Source organism: Tursiops truncatus, chromosome 1 (assembly GCF_011762595.2).
Source record: "Tursiops truncatus isolate mTurTru1 chromosome 1, mTurTru1.mat.Y, whole genome shotgun sequence".
Lineage (NCBI taxonomy): Eukaryota > Metazoa > Chordata > Mammalia > Artiodactyla > Delphinidae > Tursiops > Tursiops truncatus.
The window spans coordinates 31,191,095-31,202,270 of NC_047034.1; the positions used below are offsets into that span (position 1 = coordinate 31,191,095).

An 11,176-nucleotide genomic window follows, 5' to 3' on the forward strand; every position below is an offset into this window, starting at 1 on the left:
TTGAGAGCTGTGAAGTGCAAGACATGGCTATATTGTAAGGTGGGTTTTGTCCTTATGCTTCTGTGTCTTGTGCTAGGTTAAGTCAGTAGAGTAGTCAGTATGAGTACTGGAAGTTATTCCTGTAATGCGATAGTATATAGTCAATTACATATGGCGGTGTCTGAAAATCACATAATAGCCTCACTTAAAACATCTCCTTAGGGCTTCCCTGGTGGCGCAGTGGTTGAGAGTCCACCTGCCGACGCAGGGGACACAGGTTCGTGTCCCGGTCCGGGAAGATCCCACATGCCGCGGAGCGGCTAGGCCCGTGAGCCATGGCCGCTGAGCCTGTGCGTCCAGAGCCTGTGCTCCACAACGGGAGAGGCCACAACAGTGAGAGGCCCGCGTACCACAGAAAAAAGAAAATCTCCTTAGCCAGATTTCAAAAAAGCCTGTGGCCATTCCAATATGATCCAACATAGCGGAATATGATAGAAGGAAAATTGGCAAAGAAAGAGACGCTGGTCTTACCTGATGGAAGTTAAAATATCCCACCTTTGACAATTTTGCAAAAACTTATAATTCCATGAACTAATTTCTAGGGTTCTTCATAGGACCTAAAAAGGAACCCATAGAGTTGTGGAAGAACAATAGAAGCTGCTGTGATGAGAAGCCCAGGCACCGCAACAAAGAGTAGCCCCCGCTCGCCACAACTAGAGAAAGTCTGCACGCAGCATTGAAGACCCAACGCAGCCAAAATAAAAATAAATAAATAAAGATAAATAAATTTAATTTTAAAAAAGTAATACTCAGGTTTGAGGCATGAGAAGTATGATGAGGAGAAATTAGCTAATCTTTTCAGAACTTTTAAAATATCAAACTCAGTCTCTAAGATTTTAGCATTATATACAACATTGGTTACTTATTAGTGGTTTGGGAAGGCCAATTTAAAATTTTCTGATCTTACTGTATTGAAATTCACGGCCCTAATGTTTTCCACATTGACTATATGAATGATGAAGTAAAGTCAATCATGTATTTCCTTTCCAACTGGACAGAAAACAAAACTTTAAAAAGTGTTTGGACTACTGACTTTTGATTTCTTCTAAGGCAAGTGTATAGGTAATTTTTATTCCCTGATTAGGAGAAAAATGGTGGAAGAGGGCAGGGTTAAGAATTAAGATTTCAAGAGCGTGAGAGGTAGATGGCCAACCAGAGTTCCTAAGGTTCGGTGCCTGTAACTGTCGCCGCCGCTTAAGCCTGCCAAAGCAGTGGTACGGCTGCTGCCCTCGTATTTGCTACCTCTAGAAACATTCTTGCCAGTAGTGGCGGCAGCGGGACTCAATTACCCCCTTTTCTCACTCTCTCCAGAAGCTCCAGATGGCGTCTTCTGTGGGCAACGTGGCCGACAGCACAGAACCAACGAAACGTATGCTTTCCTTCCAAGGGTTAGCTGAGTTGGTACATCGAGAGTATCAGGCAGGAGATTTTGAGGCAGCTGAGAGACACTGCATGCAGCTGTGGAGACAAGAGCCAGACAATACTGGAGTACTTTTATTACTTTCATCTCTACACTTCCAGTGTCGAAGGCTGGACAGATCTGCCCACTTTAGTACTCTGGCAATTAAACAGAACCCTCTTCTGGCAGAAGCCTATTCGAATTTGGGGAATGTGTACAAGGAAAGAGGGCAGTTGCAGGAAGCAATTGAGCATTACCGGCATGCATTGCATCTCAAACCAGATTTCATCGATGGTTATATTAACCTGGCAGCCGCTTTGGTAGCAGCAGGCGACATGGAAGGGGCAGTACAAGCTTACGTCTCTGCTCTTCAGTGCAATCCTGATTTGTACTGTGTTCGCAGTGACCTGGGGAACCTGCTCAAAGCCCTGGGTCGCTTGGAAGGAGCCAAGGCATGTTATTTGAAAGCAATGGAGACGCAACCGAACTTTGCAGTAGCTTGGAGTAATCTTGGCTGTGTTTTCAATGCACAAGGGGAGATTTGGCTTGCAATTCATCACTTTGAAAAGGCTGTCACGCTTGACCCCAATTTTCTGGATGCTTATATCAATTTAGGAAATGTCTTGAAAGAGGCACGGATTTTTGACAGAGCTGTGGCAGCTTACCTTTGTGCCCTAAGCTTGAGCCCAAATCATGCAGTGGTACATGCCAACCTGGCTTGTGTATACTATGAGCAAGGCCTGATAGATCTGGCAATAGACACCTACAGGCGAGCTATTGAGTTGCAACCACATTTCCCTGATGCTTACTGCAACCTAGCCAACGCTCTGGAAGAGAAGGGCAGTGTTGCCGAAGCAGAAGATTGTTATAATACAGCTCTGCGGCTGTGTCCCACCCATGCAGACTCTCTGAATAACCTAGCCAATATCAAAGGAGACCAGGGAAACATTGAAGAGGCAGTTCGCTTGTATTGTAAAGCATTAGAAGTCTTCCCAGAGTTTGCTGTTGCCCATTCAAATTTAGCAAGTGTATTGCAGCAGCAGGGAAAACTGCAGGAAGCTCTGATGCATTATAAGGAGGCTGTTCGAATCAGTCCTACCTTTGCTGATGCCTACTGTAACATGGGAAACACTCTAAAGGAGATGCAGGATGTTCAGGGAGCCTTGCAGTGTTATACTCGTGCCATTCAGATTAACCCTGCACTTGCGGATGCCCACAGCAATCTGGCTTCCATTCACAAGTATTCAGGGAATATTCCAGAAGCAATTGCTTCTTATCGCACTGCTCTGAAGCTTGAACCTGATTTTCCTGACGCTTATTGTGATTTGGCTCATTGCCTGCAGATTGTCTGTGATTGGACAGACTATGATGAGCGAATGAAGAAGTTGGTCAGCATTGTGGCTGACCAGCTGGAGAAGAATAGGTTGCCTTCTGTGCAGCCTCATCATAGTATGCTCTATCCTCTTTCTCATGGCTTCAGGAAGGCTATTGCTGAGAGCCACTGGGAACCTCTGCTTGGATGAGATCAGGTGTCCTTCATAAACCACCGTACGAACATCCAAAAGACTTGAAGCTCAGTGATGGTCGACTGCGTGTAGGATACGTGAGTTCTGACTTTGGGAATCATCCTACTTCTCATCTTATGCAGTCTATTCCAGGCATGCACAATCCTGATAAATTTGAGGTATTCTGTTATGCCCTGAGCCCAGATGATGGCACAAACTTCCGAGCGAAGGTGATGGCAGAAGCCCATCATTTCATTGATCTTTCTCAGATTCCATGCAATGGGAAAGCAGCTGATCGCATCCATCAAGATGGTATACACTATCCTTGTAAATATGAATGGTTATACCAGGGGTGCTCGAAATGAACTCTTTGCTCTCAGGCCAGCTCCTATTCAGGCAATGTGGCTGGGCTACCCTGGGACCAGTGGCGTGCTTTTTCATGGATTATATCATCACTGATCAGGAAACTTCACCTGCTGAAGTTGCTGAGCAGTATTCTGAGAAACTGGCTTATATGCCCCATACTTTCTTTATTGGCGATCATGCTAATATGTTCCCTCACCTGAAGAAGAAGGCAGTCATCGATTTTCAGTCCAATGGGCACATTTATGACAATCGGATTGTGCTGAACGGCATCGACCTCAAAGCATTTCTTGATAGTCTCCCAGATGTGCAGATTGTCAAGATGAAATGTCCTGATGGAGGAGACAACGCAGACAGCAGTAATACGGCTCTTAATATGCCTGTCATTCCTATGAATACTATTGCAGAGGCAGTTATTGAAATGATTAACAGAGGACAAATTCAGATAACAATTAATGGATTCAGTCTTAGCAATGGACTGGCAACTACCCAGATCAACATTAAGGCTGCCACTGGAGAGGAGGTTCCCCGTACCATTATTGTAACCACACGTTCTCAGTACGGGTTACCGGAAGATGCCATTGTGTACTGTAACTTCAATCAGTTATATAAAATTGACCCATCTACTTTGCAGATGTGGGCAAATATTCTGAAGCGTGTTCCCAATAGTGTACTGTGGCTGTTGCGTTTTCCAGCAGTAGGAGAACCTAATATTCAACAGTATGCACAAAATATGGGCCTTCCCCAGAAGCGTATCATTTTTTCACCTGTTGCTCCTAAAGAGGAACATGTTCGGAGAGGCCAGCTGGCTGATGTCTGCTTGGACACTCCACTCTGTAATGGACACACCACAGGGATGGATGTCCTTTGGTCAGGGACACCCGTGGTGACTATGCCAGGAGAGACTCTTGCTTCCCGAGTTGCAGCTTCCCAGCTCACTTGTTTAGGCTGTCTTGAGCTTATTGCTCAAAATAGACAAGAATATGAAGACATAGCTGTGAAACTGGGAACTGATCTAGAATACCTGAAGAAAATTCGTGGCAAAGTCTGGAAGCAGAGAACATCTAGCCCTCTGTTCAACACCAAGCAATACACAATGGACCTAGAGCGGCTCTATCTACAGATGTGGGAGCATTACGCAGCTGGCAACAAACCTGATCACATGATTAAGCCTGTTGAAGTCACTGAGTCGGCCTAAATAATGACTGTGTGCACAGGAGAATTACCCTGTACCTGAGCCTCAACCTTCTGGGGGAAAGGGAACTACTTTTTCCTTATCTGTACAATACCATGCTGCAGATGGGTGACAGACAATGATAAGAAATAGCACAGCCAGACTTGCTTCCTGCATGATCATGATCACGATAGGGAGAGACACAAGAGATGGGAAACTGCTGTTCCACAAGGAGTCTCCATAGAATTTTGCAGCAGCCAGGTGTCTGGAAGGTCTGGAAGGTAAGTCTGGAAGGTCTGATCTCCCTTGGTCTTCCATGGGATGGATGGTTAGTGTGGAAGGGAGATAGAGATTGCCCAGCCGTTTTGTGATTATCATGGATTGATTGAGTCTTCTGAATTAATATTTTTCTTTATATTTTGGGTATTGGAGCTTTTAAAAATGTTTGGTTTCAGGTATTTTTATTCATGTGAAGTGTGTATGATTCTCTTGAGATAAGCTTTTAAGCTAAAATATTCCTTGTTTTAGTTTCTGAACTCTACAGATAAATGGGGACTTTGCTGGTGTAGTCTTTTTATAGGTTTTGTAAACCACTTGAGCTTATATCAGTCATTTTAGTGTCTGACATAATGTTCGGAACTATCAGTGCTTTGTTGGTTTATAGATGATGGCTTAAATTCTTTTCCTGGTCCGTTTCCTTCTTCCCTTCCCCCCACTTTAAAAATTCTCCTGTAACTTGGCTAACAAAAAACCAAGTCTGATTCAAAACCTCCCAGAGTGTTTCTCTTAACCGCATCATCTGGTGCCAAATGAAGATTCTTAGGAGTGATTATTAATTCTGAAGGGCACAGTTGTGGTACTGTCACTGATGATAATAATAATGGATTTTTGGCCTAGAGTTTTGACCTATTTCACCAGTGTTTTACCGTTGACTGCCCCTCTATGCTGCTTCCAAAAGTGATAGTGTGTGTTAAGATTTTTACTTTCATTTCTAATGTTTGTTTGTTTGTTTTAGTGAGTCCTGTTCTTCCTTTTTCTTTCAGCAGAAATGAAATCCCAGGTAAGTATAAGTATTCAAATATTTGATCAGTAAGTCACAGTTATCTCCAGTACATTAAATAACTTTCATCAAAAAACATGTTATAGGTAAAAAGCTCTGAAGGACCAGCTATGTATATGATAATTATGTTTCAGACCTTCTAGGGTATTATATATAATAACTTGTCTTCTGGACGTGGTCTTGAAGTCTTTATGGATTCAGTCTCAGTAGTAGCGAACTGCACTGCTACTTGGTTTGGAGTACAAATTAGACTTTAGCCCTCCTGGAGGTTGAGTTTTTGGTATTGAAAACCATAGGAATGAAATTATTGTATTTCAACAAAGGATCGAGGGCTTGAGGCTTAAACAAGGCAACATACGTGTGGGAAGCAGTCAGCCTTGAGGGCAGGTAAGGACATGCCAGGCATGCGGCCGCTGCTCGAAGGGACTGTCCCTACTTGTTCCCCTCCTTGTTCCATTCCATGGGAGATAAATCACCAGGGCCCAGAGATCAGAAAGAATGTAAAATGAGACAAGCAAAGCTGTCTCCCCCCTGCACATGCAGGTTATTTTTGATGCTTCTGGGTTTATGGGTTTCCTCCCAGGGAAGTTAACCTTGAGCCGAGACAGTCTGTAGATAATGTAAACCACCATCTGGCAACCTTCCGATTTCTAGTCTAGATAATCTGCAACTGTAGCATAATAAAATTTGCCTTGCAACCATCAGTTGTCTTGGTCCTTCTGACCCCATCCGTCGGTGCTACTTCAGTTCCTTACCCCTTCCCTTCTGACCCTGGGCGGTGAGATCCTCTTTCTCCGGCTGGTCCGCGGCAAGTGGCACTCGAACAGGGACCTGAAGCGTGAAGGCAATTAAAAGAAAAAGAAAGTGCAGGTAAGAGAACCCTTATGCAAAATATGTGTGGCCACCAGTAAAAGTGAAACTAATAGAGGCATAAGGCAATAGTCAGAAGTAAAATAAGATGGGGCAAAAGGGCTCAAAGATGTATGAATTATTTGCTCAGGTTTTACTTTCGATGCTTAGAGCTCGGGGTAATAAAGTTTCTGAACTTTATTGTTGACTGAATTTTTACAGCATATCCATGGTGTATCTCCCTGGTTTCCTGATGGCGGCTCTGTTGACATAGAAATCTGGCAGAAAGTTGGAGAAGATTTAAAAAATTATTACGAGTCTCGAGGGCCTACTCATACTCCTGTTGTTACATATAGTTTGTGGAATCTGATAAAAATATGTTTAGATTCTTCTCATGATAGTGTTGATTTGAATGTAAAGTCAGAAAAACATAAGCCTCTGACAGAAGGAGAGACTGTATTATCAACTACTGTGTCGCCACTGCCTAAACCGAAAGAGCTAATTAATTTAAATATTTTAGATGAAGAGGAACATTTTGACTTAACAGATGAGGCTTGTAAACATAAAAGAGAGAAATATCCTGAGGATGATTTTCTAATGGCTGTGATAGATAAGTCAGTGAAAAAGCTGCAGGTTAATAAGGACTGTCTTCCTCAAAAATCTACATCTGTAAAAATGCTCAGTCCCTTGCAGCGCGCTGTACAAGGAGCAATAAAACGAGGAGAAGATCCTATTTTCTGTTGTCCCGTCATAGAAAGACCTGATCCTAATAATCCTCAACAAGCTACTAGGGAGCATCAGGCTCTCCCTTTGAAAGTTTTGAAAGATTGAAAATCTGCCTGTGCTCAATATGGGCCCACTGCTCCTTTTACTAGCTGCTGTGGTTGACAGGAGAAGCTCTTCCCCCCGCTGATTGGAAGTCTATTGCACGAGCTTGTTTAAATGGTGGAGATTATTTAATATGGAAGTTTGATTTTTATGAACGGGCTGCTGAACAAGCAGAAAAGAATGCTGCCCATAATATTCCAGTTGATTATCATATGCTGATTGGGGAAGGACAGTATCTTTCTTTACAAGATCAATTAACTTATCCCTTTGTTGCTTATCCTCAAATAAATCATTTGGCATTACAAGCCTGGAGGAAATGTCCTTCTACACACAAAACTGAAGATCTTTCAAAACTTAGACAGGGACCTGATGAACCATATGCTGATTTTGTAGATAGGTTGTCACAGGCGGTGGGGAGACTCATTGTGGACGGACTCACTGGTACAATTGTAGTTAAGCAACTTGCTTTTGAAAATGCTAATAATGAGTGTCAGGCTGCGATTCGACCTTGGAGAAAACGGGGAACATTGGAGGATTATATTCGCCTTTGTGCAGACATTGGGCCTACTTATATACAGGGTGCTGCTGTGGCTGCAGCATTAACTAAAGTGGGGTTTAAAAACAATCAAAAGAAAACAAAGACTTGTTTTAAATGCGGAAAGGCAGGTCCTTTTGCTAGAGAATGTAGATCTTTTAATTCTAACCCTAGTCCTTCCTTCCCTACTCAGAAACCTCCAGATGGTCAGAAAATCCCTGGTTTATGCCCTAAATGCAATAGGGGAAAACATTGGGCACAAGATTGTTGCTCAGTGGCCCACAAGGATGGGCCACCACTGTCGGGAAACTCCTCCCGGGGCCTTCCCCGGCCCCAACAAATAATAAGGGCAATGTCTGTGTATCCTCCTCAAATTATCAATCAGACATTAACCAAAAACAAAAACATACAATATCCTCGCTCTCCAGAGCAACACCAGGAAGCGCAGGACTGGAGCTCAGTACCTCCGCCCGATATGTATTAACTCCTGAAATGGGTCCTCAGGCCCTCTCTACGGGCATCTGTGGACCTTTACCCAAGGGTTTGATGGGACTATTATTGGGAAGAAGTAGTGTCACCATGAAAGGTTTAACTGTTATGCCAGGAGTCATAGATTCTGACTACGAAGGAGAAATAAAAGTCATGGCACAAACTATTAAAAATATAATAACTATTTCTCCTGGTGATAAAATTGCACAATTGCTACTTTTGCCCTTTGTACCTCATGGACAAATTTTACAACATCAAAAGAGAGAAACAAAGGCTTTTGGATCGTCTAATGCTGCCTACTGGATTCAGAAGATAGGGAAAGAACGTCCAGAAATGAAATGAACCATTAATGGAAAGGTTTTTTCAGGTTTGTTAGACACTGGAGCTGATGTCTCTGTTATGACGCAGGTACACTGGCCTAAACGTTGGCCCATTAGTCCTACTATTACAGAACTTCACGGAATAGGACAAAGTTCTTCTCCTATGCAAAGTAGTCAGTTTTTTTTTATGGCAAGATAGTGAGGGCCATTCAGGATATTTCCAGCCTTATGTTTTGCCTGGGCTGCCTTTAAACCTCTGGGGCCGAGATATATTAAAAGAAATGGGAGTATTACTTTATAGTCCAAACTCTCAAGTCTCTAATATGATGTTGGATCAAGGATTTCTTCCCACAAAAGGGCTGGGAACAAATCAACAAGGAACTGTCTATCCTATTGATGTGAAAATAAAAAATGATAGACAAGGTTTGGGTTTTTCTTAGGGGCCTTGGATTCTCCACTCACTGCTGATCCAATTACTTGGCTGACTGATGACCCTGTATGGGTGGACCAATGGCCCCTCACAAAGGAGAAATGAGAAGCTGCAGAACAATTAGTGCTGGAACAATTAGGGCATTTAGAAATTTCCAGTAGTCCTTGGAATACTCCTATTTTTATTATCAAGAAAAAATCTGGAAAATATAGGTTATTACAGGATCTAAGAGCTGTTAATAAAACTATGCTAATAATGGGAGCTCTTCAACCAGGCCTACCCTCTCCAACAGCCATACCACACAATTATCATCTTAGTTATAGATTTAAAAGATTGTTTTTTCACTATTCCTTTGTTTCCTGAAGATAGAAAACATTTTGCTTTTAGCTTGCCTGCCTTAAATTTTAAGGAACCCATGAGGAGATTTCAATGGAAAGTATTGCCTCAGGGCATGGCAAATAGTCCTACATTATGCCAAAAATATGTGGCTCAGGCCTTGACTCCTGTGAGAAAAAGGTTTCCATCGTTATATCTCATACATTATATGGATGATATACTTTTAGCCACTGATAATATTTCTTTATTAGAGACTGCTTTTCAATTTTTACAACAGTCCTTACAATCATTTGGCTTGGTCATTGCCTCAAAAAAAATTCAAAGACAATCTCCATTTTTATATTTGGGAAAATATATTGATAACACTACTATTAGGCCTCAAAAACTGCAAATTCGAGTTGATAATTTAAAAACATTAAATGCTTTTCAAAAATTACTTGGAGATATTAATTGGCTAAGGCCTTCCTTAAAACTTACTACTGCTCAATTACAGCCTTTGTTTGATATTCTTAAAGGTGACTCAGATCCTTCTTCTTCACGCTCTATGACTCCAGAAGGATTTCAAGCTTTACAAATAGTCAATAGATCTATCAGTTCTACACAATTAACTAGAATTCATACTCACCTTCCAATTTTCTTAATAATTTGTCCAACTCCTCATGTGCCTACTGCCGCCTTATGGCAAACTGTTGGAATTACTGAATAGATTCATATGAAATCTACACCCTCTAAAGTTATTAACCCTTATTATGAACTTATTAGTAATTTAATAATGCAAGGTAGAACTAGATGCTTACAACCTATAAGTATAGAACCTTCTCAAATTATTATCCCTTATTCAGTTAGTCAACAAAATTGGCTTTTTCAACATAGTAATGAATGGGGTCTTGCTCTTGCAGGATTTTCAGGTACCTTGGAATGCCATTACCCTGCTGATAAATTGATCCAATTCAGCAAACTTAACTCATATCTTTCCTTCTATAATTAGGCAACAGCCTGTTCCTCATGTACCTTTGGTTTTTACAGGACGGTTCTTCTTCAGGAGTGGCTACTGTAATCATTGACGACGGAACAAACCTCGTTAAAGAAAATTCCTTGACTTCAGCTCAACGTGTTGAACTGTGTGCTGTTATTATGTCTTCTAAACATTTGCCTTCTATATCTTTTAATTTGTTTTCTGATAGTAAGTATCTTATTAGCTTGTGATTTCTTCTGGAGACTGCGAGCATAGGACATACTAATGACCCTGAATTATCATCCTCTTTTCGTTTGCTTCAACAGCTTATTCGTTCCCATGATGGTCCTGTTGCAGGTCTGTATATCCGTGCTCATTCTAACTTGCCTGGTCCATTGACTAAACTTAATGCGACTGCAGATGTTTTAACTCGATCTAAACGTGATCTTTATCCTGTACATTTTCCTCCCAAGAATAGAGTTGAAGTTACTCCTCCTCCTCAATCTCTTTTCCCTAAAGCAGGACATGTCCCAATTTACCGTACTCCTCCTTTCCGTTCGTCATGCTGTCAAGAATGGCTAATGTACTGCATTCATTATCTTCATACTCTTGATACTCATGGTCCATGTCCTGGACACCCTCATATTATGGTAAGTTATGATCAAACTGCTTCACAAGCAGCACAGCAGTTGCACGCTTTACACCGTCAGTCAGCGGCTACATTACACACACAATTTTCCCTTACTGGTGAAGCCGCCCCACAAATTGTTAAGCAGTGCCCACAATGCTTACCTCACCTTCCTGTTCCACATTATGTTGTTAATCGTCGTGGATTATTACCTAGACATTTATGGCAAATGGATGTTACTCATATCCCGTCTTTTGGGAAATTAC

At 41.9% G+C, this 11,176-nt stretch overlaps 1 pseudogene; it reads left to right on the forward strand.

Moving 5' to 3' along the window:
• Positions 1 to 1,359: 1,359 nt before the first annotated feature.
• LOC117309421 (UDP-N-acetylglucosamine--peptide N-acetylglucosaminyltransferase 110 kDa subunit pseudogene) lies at positions 1,360 to 5,457 on the forward strand (annotated as a pseudogene).
• The last annotated feature ends 5,719 nt before the right edge of the window (positions 5,458 to 11,176 follow it).